Source organism: Bos grunniens, chromosome 22, assembly GCF_055505025.1.
Source record: "Bos grunniens cultivar Pamir isolate PY7600 chromosome 22, Bosgru_T2T1.0, whole genome shotgun sequence".
Taxonomy (NCBI): Eukaryota; Metazoa; Chordata; class Mammalia; order Artiodactyla; family Bovidae; genus Bos; species Bos grunniens.
In genome coordinates this window covers 5,912,658-5,927,028 of record NC_141186.1, presented here as the reverse complement: position 1 = coordinate 5,927,028, position 14,371 = coordinate 5,912,658, and the positions used below count along the sequence as shown (strand labels likewise).

Below are 14,371 nucleotides of genomic sequence, written 5' to 3'. Positions count from 1 at the left end.
GACCTGACACTTTGCAGTGCCTCCTGCTCTGGAGGGAGTGTATGTCCTGCGCTCACCCTGAATGTGGGCTCCGCTGCGTGACTAGGATGACATGAGGCGAGGTGGCTGGCCTAGGAGAGCTTGTCCTCTTGTTCTTTTGTCATCACTATGGGAAAAATTTGTCTCAAATAGCCTCTGGTTCAAAGGTAGAGCAGATCTGAGCCTGCTCATATTGAGGCAGAGCCACTCTAGCTGACTTGCACAGCTTTGAGTATGAAAAATAAATGTTGCAGAAAGTTGGATTTGGCAGGGGGGGTGGGGTTGTTACACAGCAAAAACTGACTAATGCCACTCAGAGCCAAATAATTCCAGTGAGCTGAGGAACTTTGGTAAATCTCAATATCTCGGACAGCTACTTCACAATATTAAAATAAACTGAAGATATTCTATAGGCGTAATAAGTATGCTATTTTGTCTTTTAATATAACTTTTAATATAATATGTATTTGAATTTCTCCTTAGATGTTTATACGCATTTTGTTTCTTTTCTGTTGTCAATGTGTAATTTTCAAAAATTTAAAAACACCATTCCCATACAAATATAAAGTGAACGCATGTCACCAGTTTAATTAACTCATTAATGAGGGAACAAGTGAGATGGTAAAACTGGTTCCAAGAGCATATAAGGGACAGTTATTTCTGGGCGATCAGAAAAGATTGTTAAAATAAAGTGGCTGGGTTACATACACAACTGGTTAATTCTCTACAGAATGAGGAAACATTAACCTCCGAGGCTTTCTTTTCTACTGGACTGTGGAGATGAGTGAAGTAACAGAGGTTACTATTCAGAGCTTGGCATAGCAAGGGAGTCAGCCGTGCCACTCACACTTTGGAAGAAACTCAATAGCAGGCAGTTGAGGAAGAAGCCTTTATAGTGGAAATGAGGGGGAGCTCTGGGTGTGCCCTGACGGAGGCTGTTGGGATAGAGCAGCCTAGGTGGGCTATACAGAAGCAGGGCATCCTGTGTGATTGTTGGGGTGTATATTTGACAGTTGCACTCATCTCACACACTAGCAAAGTAATGCTCAAAATTCTCCAAGCCAGGCTTCCACAGTACATGAACGGTGAACTTCCAGATGTTCAAGCTGGTTTTAGAAAAGGCAGAGGAACCAGAGATCAAATTGTCAACATCCATTGGATCATCGAAAGAGCAAGACAGTTCCAGAAAAACATCTGCTTCTGCTTTATTGACTATGCCAAAGCCTTTCACTCTGTGGATCACAGCAAACTGTGGAAAATTCTTCAAGAGATGGGAATACCAGACCACCTTACCTGACTCTTGAGAAATCTGTATGCAGGTCAAGAAGCAGCAGTTAGAACTGTACATAGAACAACAGACTGGTTCCAAATAGGAAAAGGAGTACATCAAGGTTGTATATTGTCACCCTGCTTATTTAACTTATATGCAGAGTACATCATGCGAAATACTGGGCTGGATGAAGCACAAGCTGGAATCAAGATTGCTGGGAGAAATATCAATAACCTCAGATATGCAGATGACACCACCCTTATGGCAGAAAGTGAAGAAGAATTAAAAAGCCTCTTGATGAAAGTGAAAGAGGAGAGTGAAAAAGTTGGCTTAAAACTCAACATTCAAAAAATGAAGATCATGACATCTGGTCCCATCACTTTATGTGAAATAGATGGGGAAACAGTGGAAACAGTGACAGACTTTATTTTTGGGGGCTCCAAAATCACTGCAGATGGTGACTGCAGCCATGAAATTAAAAGGCGTTTGCTCCTTGGAAGAAATCTACGAGCAACCTAGCCAGCATATTAAAAAGCGGAGACATTACTTTGCCAACAAAGGTTCGTCTAGTCAAAGCTATGGTTTTTCCAGTGGTCATGTATGGATGTGAGAGTTGGACTATAAAGAAAGCTGAGCACCTAAGAATTGATGCTGTTGAACTGTAGTGTTGGAGAAGATTCTTGAGAGTCCCTTGGGCTGCAAGGAGATCCAACCAGTCCATCCTAAAGGAGTTCAGTCCTGAATATTCATTGGAAGGACTGATGCTGAAGGTGAAACTCCAATCCTTTGGGCACCGGATGCAAAGAACTGACTCATTTGAAAAGACCCTGATGCCAGGGAAGATTGAAGGCAGGAGGAGAAGGGGACGACAGAGGATGAGATGGTTGGATGGCATCACTGACTCGATGGGCATGAGTTTCAGTAGGCTCCAGGATTTGGTGATGGACTGGGAAGCCTGGTTCGCTGCAGGCCATGGGGTCGCAAAGAGTTGGACACAACTGAGTGTCTGAGCTGAACTGCACTGATATTTGACTTCCTCTGGTTGGTCTTCAGTTGGAAGCAGGTATACAAATCAGAAAGCTGTCAGTTATTGATCCAGTCTTAGCCATTTTGGACCGATCGTTACGGAGCTTATTGTTTGGCTCCCTGAGTTGTTACTGGAGATGGAGATCTGATTTCTACAGGTCCAACCTACAGCCATCTGGCTTCCAGGACTGGTTACTGGAGATAATTCCTTCAAGTTCTGTCTCAGAATTCTGTTTTTATACATGGTCTGGCTACTTCCCATTTGTGTATTCAGATTCTTCCTAGAGAACTCTACAGATTAACATGTAACTTCACAGTGGTTGAGCTCTATTCAAATAATAAGCTGTAAGTCAAATATAGGTGCACTCTCTTAGAAAATTACAAAGTCCTTTATGTTGGCCTATTAAACAAAATTCTAGCATGACGTTGAAAAGACACCTCATTGAAAAGTCATACTCTTTACCTTATTTCCAAATTTTGGATAATGCTTTTCTTACCATTGTATGTTAGGGAAGAATAGATATAAGAGATGGTAACACATAGAGTTCTGGAAAAAGTAGAAATGAGACAGAAACTGGACAGAAGCACTATAATCATATCAGCATAAATTTAATCCCAGGAGTCAATGGTATTATTAGAAAAATCTATGCCGGGCACAGTGTGAACAGCGTTCTTCAATCTGTTTTACCCAGAGTAGGACTTACATTGTTAAATCTTTGTCTGATTTACTCCATGAGTCCATTTCCCAGTTGTTTCACAATCCAAGAGTCCATTTTTTCCCCTTGCATCTTAACACTAATTACTTCCTGCAATGTATCATTCAGTGAACTAGATACATAAGATTTACTCTACAGACTCCTTGATCAGTGATTCTAGGAAAACTAGACACACAGACTTTCTTCTTTAAACTTGAAAGGCCCTCTTCCCCATTCTAGAGTAGCATCTGGTATAATCATATTCAGCTTTGCAGTTTTTTGACCAAACTTCTAAAATTCTCAAATTCCATACTGACAGGTGGCTCAGTTAAGTTCAGTTCAGTCACTCAGTCATGTCGGACTCTTTGTGACCCCATGAATCGCAGCACGCGAGGCCTCCCTGTCCATCACCAACTCCCGGAGTTCACTCAAACTCACATCCATCGAGTCGGTGATGCCATCCAGCCATCTCATCCTCTGCCGTACCCTTCTCCTCCTGCCCCCAATCCCTCCCAGCATCAGAGTCTTTTCCAATGAGTCAACTCTTTGCATGAGGTGGCCAAAGTATTGGTGTTTCAGATTCAGCATCATTCCTTCCAAAGAACACCCAGGACTGATCTTCTTTAGCATGGACTGGTTGGATCTCCTTGCAGTCCAAGGAACTCTCAAGAGTCTTCTCCAACACCACAGTTTAAAAGCATCAATTCTTTGATGCTCAGCTTTCTTCACAGTCCAACTCTCATATCCATACATGACCACTGGAAAAACCGTAGCTTTGACTAGACGAACCTTTGTTAGCAAAGTAATGTCTCTGTTTTTGTATATGCTATCTAGGTTGGTCATAACTTTCCTTCCAAGGAGTAAGCATCTTTTAATTTCATGGCTGCATTCACCATCTGCAGTGATTTTGGACCCCAAAAAAATAAAGTCTGACACTGTTTCCACCATTTCCCCATCTATTTCCCATGAAGTGATGGGACTGGATGCCATGATCTTCGTTCTCTGAATGTTGAGCTTTAAGCCAACTTTTTCACTCTCCTCTTTCACTTTCATCAAGAGGCTTTTTAGTTCCTCTTTACTTTCTGCCATAAGGGTGGTGTCATCTGCATATCTGAGGTTATTGATATTTCTCCTGGCAATCTTGATTCCAGCTTGTGCTTCTTCCAGTCCAGCGTTTCTCATGATGTACTTACTCTGCATATAAGTTAAATAAACAGGGTGTCAATATACAGCCTTGACATACTCCTTTTCCTATTTGGAACCAGTCTGTTGTTCCATGTCCAGTTCTAACTGTTGCTTCCTGACCTGCATAAAGATTTCTCAGGAGGCAGGTCAGGTGGTCTGGTATTCCCGTCTCTTTCAGAATTTTCCACAGTTTATTGTGATCCACACAGGTGGCTAGAACCTAACAATTCAACTTGTATTTGATGATTAGATTAAATATTTATTTTCTAAAACCAAAATGGACAGTATTTCCTGCGTTATTTGGGTATCTCTGGTGTTCTGTTACCTGTCTTTACCTGCCTGTAAGCTTGTTAATTCTGGTAGGCATCAAACCATGCACCAGCGTTTCACAAGACCAGAGGGGTGGTACTGTTAGCAGGAAAAAGTCTTCACATGTAATATTAATTTAAATATGAATTTAATTAATTGGCTTCAGCCATGAGAGAAAAGAAAATCTGTATTTCTACTTTAGATGTTATTTGAACTAAGTTTTTTTCAGATGCCATTACTGTGTAGTTTATTGATTCCTACCTTATCATTTGTGGCCAAAACATCAGCCACCTGGTCATCCACTAGATGTCAGTGCATCCCCACACTGAAGATATTGGTAAAGTATCCCTCTGGGGTCAAAAAAACATCTGTCTTCATGAGAGGTCATATCCTGCCTGCCTCTTATTGGCATGAGAGATGCCATGACAAGACCAGCTTTCCGTTATTTTCCCTACAGGACAGGCTCAGATCACTTTTATCACTGGGTGGTTGACATCTGCAAACTCTGGTCTCAATAACCACTTGCTTTCTTCCTCCTTGTTAAGCATGGCTGTCTGCAGTTGGATTTGGAGAGATAATCAATGCTTTGTTTTGCTGCCTGAAATAAATGACACAAAATTAACCTGAATGCCAGGATCAGGTAATACACATATTAACCTGTCTGTCAGTCTGATCACTCACCTAGAGCCAGACATCCTGGAATGCAAAGTCAAGTGGGCCTTAGGAAGCATCACTATGAACAAAGGTAGTAGAAGTGATGGAATTCCAGGTGAGCTTTTTCAAATCCTAAAAGATGATGCTGTGAGAGTGTTGCACTCAATATGGCAGCAAATTTGGAAAACTCAGCAGTGCCCCCAGGACTGGAAATGGTCAGTTTTCATTCCAATCCCGAAGAAAGGCAATGCCAAAGAATGTTCAAACTACTGCACAATTGTACTCATCTCACACACTAGCAAAATAATGCTCAAAATTCTCCAAGCCAGGCTTCAACAATACATGAATCATGAACTTCCAGATGTTCAAGATATATTTAGAAAAGGCAGAGGAACCAGAGATCAAATTGCCAACATCTATTGGATCATCGAAAAAGCAAGACAGTTCCAGAAAAACATCTACTTCTGCTTTATTGACTATGCCAAAGTCTGACTGTATGGATCACAACAAACTTTGGACAATTCTTACAGAGATGGGAATACCAGACCACCTGACCTGCCTCCTGAAAAGTCTGTATGCAGGTCAAGAAGCAACAGTTAGAACTGGACATGGAACAACAGACTGGTTCCAAATAGGAAAAGGAATATGTCAAGGCTGTATATTGTCACCCTGCTTATTTAACTTATATGCAGAGTACGTCATGCAAAATGCCAGGCTGGTTGAAGCACAAGCTGGAATTAAGATTGCTGGGAGAATATCGATAACCTCAGATATGCAGATGACACCACCCTTATGGCAGAAAGTGAAGAAGAATTAAAGAGCCTCTGGATGAAAGGGAAAAAGGAGAGTGAAAAAGTTGGCTTAAAACTCAACATTCAAAAAATGAAGATCATGGTATCTGGTCCCATCACTTCATGGCAAATAGATGGGAAAACAATGGAAACAGTGACAGACTTTATTTTTCTGGGCTCCAAAATCCCTGCAGATGGTGACTGCAGCCATGAAATTAAAAGACGTTTGCTCCTTGGAAGAAATCTACGAGCAACCTAGCCAGCATATTAAAAAGCAGAGACATTGCTTTGCCAACAAAGGTTTGTCTAGTCAAAGCTATGGTTTTTCTAGTGGTCATGTATGGATGTGAGAGTTGGACTATAAAGAAGGCTGAGTGCCAAAGAATTGATGCATTTGAACTGTGGTGTTGGAGAAGACTCTTGAGAGTCCCTTGGACTGCAAGGAGATCCAGCCAGTCCATCCTAAAGGAGATTCGTCCTGAGTGTTCATTGGAAGGACTGTTGCTGAAGCTGAAACTCCAGTACTTTGGCCACCTCATGCGGAGTTGACTCATTAGAAAAGACTCTGATGCTGGAAAGATTGAAGGCAGGAGGAGAAGGGGATGACAGAGGATGAGATGGTTGGATGGCATTACTGACTTGATGGATATGAGTTTGAGCAAGCTCTAGGAGTTGATGATGGACAGGGAAGTCTGGTATGCTGCAGTCCGTGGGGCCGCAAAGAGTCTGACACAGCTGAGTGACTGGACTGGACTGATAAGTCCTCTGAGTCATCTGTAATGACCCCCAGAGTGGACCTTTGCTCTCCCGATTGTTCAGCCATGCTGCCTACTGTCACTTGTATCTGAAACCTCTGAGACTGACAGCTTCCTTCCGGCTGTACAGAAGGCACAATGTGTGCAGTGCAATACAGCCATGTATCCTTGCTTCATACAAGCAGGTATTTAATCAGAGTGTCTTTGGTGCAGTCTCTGGCATTCACGGTGGTGATAACTAAGGGTTCAGAAACTCTCTGCGTGGGACTGACAGTCTTTGAATCCTATCTGTTTGAGTTAAAGGTGCATTTGCCAAAGCATCCTCTAAAGAACATTGGTCTTGTAGGATGTGACTGGATGGTACTGAGAGATCTAATTGAGGACCTGAAGAGGATTCCATGAAGCACTCTGCAGAAACCCAAATCAAACATGTTTCTGTGATATAGAACTTCCAACAGCTTTAGTGTCTTATGTGCATTATGAATATCCAAGAAGACGTTACTGTGTACAGAGTTTTACCACTTTTTTAAAAAAAAACCTTAGAATAATTATTTGACAGTGTATCTTGCCAAACCAGTTGATTTTGAAGTGTGAAAAAAGACTAACAGACTTCTGGACTATAATCAGGAAATCGTCTCACATTCCTCGTTCATCTTTCTTTCTCCTTTCTTCCTCCGCATATACTGAGGACATATTATCATTCCGGCACTATTCAGGAACAATGTAATAAGGGAGGTGCCATACACGGAACAAAGGGAATTAGTGGGGCTTAGTTTTTCCAGTAACGTATTAATATCATCTTTGATCTCGGTGCATTTTACACTTAAAAGATTTTGAAGTCCACAAGCGCCCGGAAGAGGCCCCAGGCACCGCCACTGGACACACGGCTCATGGGGGAGGGGTAGCCCCCTCTGTATTCAGAGGGATCTTTTCCCCTTGCAATACCATCGTTTAGTGAGGGGTCACAGGAAAGAGACTTCACCAACAGGAATCAGACAGGCAAATTCAGACTTGCTGGCACGACGGAGACAAATGTCTGAAACAGAATTAAGTGCTCTAAAGAGACTGGCTTTAAAAAAAACCACACAAAGAGGGATGTTAGAGGTAAGAACCACGGTTAAAATGCAGAGAATTGAAAGCCTGCTCAGAACTCACAGTGTCCAGTGGGAACAAAGCCTTAAAGCTGAGAGAGTTTCTCGTTTGATGCTTCTCTCTGGTGTGCAGCAACAGAAGGTCTCAAAATGCCTACTGAGGCCTGAATGAGGCAAACCCCAGGCTGCTAAATATAGATGCTGCAAGATCGAAGCTGGGCCTTCCCTCTCCTAGGAATGTTTGCATAGTGGGCACTGTCTGCCCTCAGATCATCAGTTTACCCCGAGAGTCCTGTCCTGGGGATCGAGAACTCTCCTGTCTTGGCTTAGCACCGATTTCTAGCACTTTCTCATAGAAGTGCAGAGAAGGTGGAGTAGTGGTGTGGAGAAGCAGTCAGGTCACAGCGTTGTCTTTGGGAGGACACTGGGAAGATGGCTGGGTCATTAGAGTGGGCTGCTTAGTGGAGGGATGACAGTGTGTCGTGACCTTTAACCAGTGCCAGGGAATGTGAGGGTAAAGTTAAGGCTTTGATAGGCGTTCATGTGTAAGCCTCAGCTTGAAGTCAAATATCGCTTTTAAAAAACTTTCCTTGGAATGATGGTATACCTATAGAAAGTTTGGCATAAGTGTAAATCTTGATGAATTTTCACAAACTGAAATGTACCCTTTTCACTAGTACCCAAGTCAAGAAATAAAATAGCACCAGGGCCTCAGAAGTCCCCTTTCACTCGTTAACCCATGCCAAGAGCAACTACAATCCAACTTATAATAGTGCAGATTAACTTTTGCCTGTTTTTCAACTTCCTATAAATGGAACCTTGCAATTTGTGCTCATTTGTATATGGTCTCTTTTATTCAATGTTGTATTTGTGAAGCTCATCTTTACTGTGGAAATTGGTCATTCCCGTGGGTGTAGAAATTTTTATTGTATAAGTTGGTAGCCATGTATTCACCTATATACTGTTGAAGGGCATGGCAGTAGGTACAGTTCAGGGCGATGGGAACAGTGCCATCACAACCATCCTTATACGTGGCTTCTGGAGAATGTGCAGATGGGTCACGTTGCTTTAAGTGTTCAAATCTGTTGGCACAGAATCAGTGGGATCTGATTAGGGAAAGTCCATCCTTCACTCTCTCAGATCCTATTCCCTAGACAAGTCCAAGGATAGCAAAAGCTCAGAACCACCAGCTTGCAGAGGAAAAGCAGAAGCTGTAGTACCTCTGCCTCTAATGCTCCTCCCAGCTGCCCTTCGAGGTGGCGTCTGCATCACCCACCCTGCGTCTGGCCACGGGAGACGTGGTCTCCACGTTACAGAGCCTCCACCGTCCAGGGCGATCAAGCTGACTTGCTGGCAGGACTGGTTCTTGCCGTGTATGCACAGGTAGCCTTGCCTGCCCCAGCCTCTCCTTCTCCTGCCCATGAGCCAGGGCATCCAGATGGGATGAAGTTTGGGCGCCACATCCTCACACAGTGTTCATAACCAGATATTCTCTAGTCTGTGCCTAGAAATAGGCTTGCTTTACAATCTGAGTCTCAGATTAGATTCCCCACGATTATGGGTACCCTAAGAATTCTCTGTTGATTTTTCCTGCCACCTAGCCTCCGCCAGGGCCACATTAAATGTATCTATACAACCCGACACTTAAGAGGATTTGGGCTTTGCGCTTGCTCTTGTTTCTCCCAGAATGCCCTTGAGTCCTCTGACAACGAACAGATTCAAAAAGGCACATGAAAGGGAGAACCCTAAAAGGATGGGCGGGGGGTGGGTGGGAGGGGGACTCCAGAGGGAGGAGATATATGTATACTTACAGCTGATTCACACTGTTGTATAGCAGTTGTAAAGCAATTATCCTCCAATTAAAAATAAATTTAAAAAAAAGACAAGAAGGTACCATCTAACTCCGTCTGCCATCAGCTCTCAGCTCTGGGCCTTTGCAAAACTGGAACATTTTTTAACAGAACAATGGATACCTGTTTTTCATTTGTATAATTAAATGGAAAAGAGATTATCTTTATGGAGATGACCTAATGTTGAATGATAGAAAGCAAATTGCAAAAGGATAATTTTTGCAACATAATACCATTTATGGGAGATATAAAACCCCAAGAAATATTGACATATTTCATTGGCAGCAGTTAAAAATAAGGCTGAGAGTGGAACATACCAGTCTCAGGATGGTGGTGACCTCTGGAAAGGGGTGGTTGTGGTGAGGTTTGGGGGGACATATTAAGTGCATCTGTAACATTGTTTGCAGAGTAATCTAGAGCAAATATAGCAGAATAGTCATGTCTCTTAAATCCTGGATAGTTGTTATATTACTTCCTGAACTTTACATTTGAAGGGTTTCATAATTTTTTAATTAAATTTTAAAAAGTCTTCTTCATATACACTTCTCCAGTGCTAAGCTGAAAATATTAAAGTAGAAAAACCAAGAAATGAAACTGTATGTATAGTGTGATCCCAAAGCTGTACCAAAAAGTGGAAAGAAAGATTAAAAAACAAATCATAAAAAAAAATGTTAACAGTCATTTCCGTTGGTGTCAATAGTGGATGGTGTGCATGTGTGTGTGCATGCCTGCGTGTGATACAAAGATAGCACGTGTAGTTTTATTTATATCCTCTTATTTTCCCAATTATTGAAGGAAATTACACCCAATGTGGCATAAAATTATTTTGAGCTGAACAGTCATTTGAGAATCAAAAGATGCAGAAAGAGAGTCTGTCTGACCCCCATCCCCCTTTATTTGCCTACAAGTAGAATCTTCCAAAAGAATTCGGTTGCCATAAGTTCCCCTTCGGGAGGCGGGGTTCCTATACTGGGGGAAGATGTACTGGGGAGAATGAGAAGTTGACACTGGGAAGAGAAATTGCAGAAACAAACATTGTTAGAAAACCATCATCCCTCCCCATCTACTCTCCTGGAGTAGGATTTATCTTTGCCCAAAGTCATTCATTTTCCCCAAAGTGTCCTTCCTTCCCCTCCTCTTCTCCTATTAAGATGCTATATAAGCCCCAAATTCTAGCTGCTGCTTTGAGCCACATTTTCTGGAAGCTCCCCTGTACTTACAGGAATAAACTTTGTCTTTTCTTGGGTTAATGTGTCTTTCTGGTTTACTTTGAATACCCCTAATTATTAAACATAAGTGAGGAGAGGAGAATTGGTTTTTTCCCTCACTGATATTATCTATCTAATCATTTGCCTAATTGTTAATTAGTACAAATGAGAAGTGAGGAAGAGTGGGATATAGTAAAAAGGGGACAGAAGTTGGTCCAGATTCAGTGGGCATTTGCTAAGCCTGGGGCTGTTTAGGTCCCAGTTCCTTGTGTTGCCTTTGCCCTGTGGGAAGTAAGGTCTACCTCCATTTCTTTCTGCCTCACTCTGACCCTCTCGGGCTCTAGAAAACTGGGACTTCCTCAGTGGCCCAGTGGTTGGGACCCTGCCTGCCAGTGCAGGGAACACGGGTTTGATCTTTGGTCCAGGAAGAAAGCTCCCACCTGCTTCAGAGTATCTAAGCCTGTGTGCTACAACTACTGAATCCCACACCCCCGAAACCCTGTGCTGTGTAACAAGAGAAGCCACCGCAATGAGAAAAGAAGCCTGCGTACCACAGCTAGAGAGTGGCCTCTACTCACTACAACTGGAGAAAGTCTGCACATAGCAGTGAAGACCCAGTGCAGCCAGAAATAATAAACACTGGGGCGCAGCTCCGCTTGTTCCAAGCTACCATTGCATTTAGACGTGGCAGAAAGAGTCCATCCATCCGAACTAGGGAATTTCATTTCACACTTCGCAGCTGCGGGCGGAGGCTGACTAATCCCATTTAGACAAGGCCTGGCACTACTGGAGCCTCTTGTTATTTGCATCTGAGTTGTGCTTCCTAAATTGCAAGAAGATTTTGTCAGAAGAGGGAACCAGGTTGAGAGCAGGACCGACAGGGCTACTTTGTGGAAGGGAACGTTGCGGAAGTGGAGGACGCGTGATGTTATCAACCATCCCGGATCACGTGTAGACCTGCCTCACCGATGCTGCTGCAGCCTTGCATTTGAGGAGCTCTCCTTGACGTTCTCTGCTTTCTGGAATCTCCCTTTCATCTGTCAGTGCAGTTAGTCCCTTCCTGTATCCCCTAGCGGTGCTTCCTAAACCTTTGTGTGCAGAGCGCGCACCTGGGGATCTAGTTAAAAGGTAGATTCTGACGCGGCAGGTCTGGGCTGGGAACGGACTGCTGCATTCCTAACGTGCTCCCAGGTGAGACCAAGGCTCCTGGTCCACAGGCAGAGGCTGGAGTACTAAATGCCTATAGGACTTCTTTACTCTTTAAAACGAATACCTGTGGCATCAGCTGGGTTATTGGCAGAGAAGAATGCAGGAAAGACGGAAGTGAAAATTGATTGAGACCTACTCCTTGGAGGTAGTCAGCTCATTTAGCGCTCACGTCTGCCACTTACGTCCGTCTTTGAAGCAGAGCCCTCCACAAGGGATGGCCTTCTACCCCAGCCAAGGGTAAGTGACAAAGGTTTGCAAATTGAACTCCCAAAAGGCAGATCAACAGGAGAAAAACATTTCAGTTTTATGTGCACAGGGCTCCACAAAAACACGAAGAGCCAAAAAGCGGTTAGACGTGGAAGCTTATATACCACTTTAAGACAAGGCGATAAGGGAAGGGACAAGATAAGGGAAGTTTGGGCTTCTTAGAGTAGTAAATTGTGGGAGCGCATTTATGTGGGGAAACTAATGGAAGATAAGGCTTACTTTAGATTTGTTTCGTTCATCTTGGTGCTCAATTTCCCATTTTCTTTACGGTCACAAAACTCCCCTGGAGGAGTGATATAGGGCAGTTCTCATTCCTCAGAAGTTTTTCTGCTTTTCATCAGGCAAGAGAAGCTCTGAGAAGGTTTCTCTCTGCATCTGTTTTCAATTGTCTTGGGCTCAAAATGATCCATGTGCCAATGTGACATATTTTGGAGCAGCATATTCTGTAAGTCCCTTCACACTGAATTAATGTTTTTCAGAGGAATAAGCGAATCCCTGAACAACAATCATGAGAAATAGATATTGTCACCCAGATTTTATAGACAAGGAAACTGGGAATCAGAGTTTACATGACTTATCCAAGATCACACAGTAAACAGTAGAGACAGCATTCAACTTTGTAATTATGTTACTTCAAGCCTCAAAAATTAAAAAAGACAAATTATTAAAAGTTGTGAGTGGTAACTTAGAGAAAATATTCCTTGTTGCTGTGTTCCTCTCTCTTAGCTATGCTGATAGTATATACAAAGCTCCTTTGAGACCAGACTCTCAGTTTGAGTGTAATAATATACTTTATTGTTCACGGTATAAAGTATATCCCAGTAAAACTGGATTAAGGCAAACTTGAGAAGCAGCAGAATGTATCTCTGGGCACCTGTTTGCCCCTTTGATGTTTTCTCTTGTTTCTTTTATATAATAAACACTGAACTGGGTGTCCAGTTTCCTCATTATCACCTTATACCTGTTAGGATGTCTTATCAAAAAGATAAGACATAAGTGTTGACGAGGATGTGGAGAAATGGGAACCCTTGTTCACTGTTGATGGGAATATTAACTGGTGCAGCCACTATGGAAAACAGTTTATGGAGGAGTCTCAAAAAATAAAAAAAAGAATAGAACCACCATATGATCCAACAATCCTCCTTCTAGGTGTGCATCCAAAGGAAATGAAATCACCATGTCAAAGGTCAAAAAGTATCTGTGCACCCAGGTTTACTGCAACAGCACGCGCAGCAGCCAGGGTGTTGAAACAACCTGCATGTTTGTCATGGGATGAATTGAAAAGAGAAAATGTGGTAGATCTATTCAGTAATATTCAGCCATGATAGACAAGGAAACCCTGCCACTTGCAACAACATGAATGAACCTTGAGGGCATTATGCTAAGTGAAATAGTCTAGACAGAAAGGCGAATACTGCACAGTATCACTTATATATGGAGTGTAAAAATTTTTTAAAAGTCAAACTCAGAGACAGGGTAGAATGGTAGTTTCTAGGGCCTGGAGGGAGAAGTTGGTAAAAAGATACAAACTTTTCTGCTTTAAGATGAAAAAGGTCTGAAGACCTAATTGTGTGACATGGTGACTCTAGTTGACATAACACCCTATTGTATAATGGAAATTTGTTAAAAAAGTAGAACTTAAGTATTCTCATCCAAAAGAAAGAAACATGTGAAGTAACAGATGTGTTAATTAACTTGGTGATGGGGATCTTTTCACAGTGTAAGCTTTTGTCAAATCGTCACATTGTACACTTAAATATACAACTTTATCAGTTATATCCAGTAAAGCTAAAAACCCTATAGGTAGGGAAGAACTACTATAACAGAGTTTGCTGTGTGAGGTGATACTTGTATTAATTTAATTTGGTAATTATTTCACAATGTGATATATATACATATATATATATACATATATGAGGAAACAGATGTGTTAATTAACTTGGTGATGGGAGTCATTTCACAGTGTATACTTATGTTGAATCGTCACATTGTACACTTAGATATATGACTTTATTTGTCAAGTTATATCTCAATAAAGCTAAC

At 42.2% G+C, this 14,371-nt stretch overlaps 1 long non-coding RNA gene across 8 annotated transcripts in view; it reads left to right on the top strand.

Annotated features, from left to right (window-relative positions):
• LOC147347952 (uncharacterized) overlaps nt 1–14,371 on the top strand; it is a 146,727-nt gene that overhangs the window by 97,860 nt on the left and 34,496 nt on the right. For 2 of the 8 annotated variants that reach the window (XR_015150852.1, XR_015150850.1), the window contains one exon: nt 1,084–1,357. The exons of 5 other annotated variants lie outside the window; for them this stretch is intronic. This is a non-coding gene — a long non-coding RNA (uncharacterized LOC147347952). Of the gene's footprint in view, nt 1–1,083; nt 1,358–5,048; nt 8,625–14,371 lie in introns of those variants that run through there. One more of the 8 variants, XR_015150851.1, reaches the window with a different exon arrangement.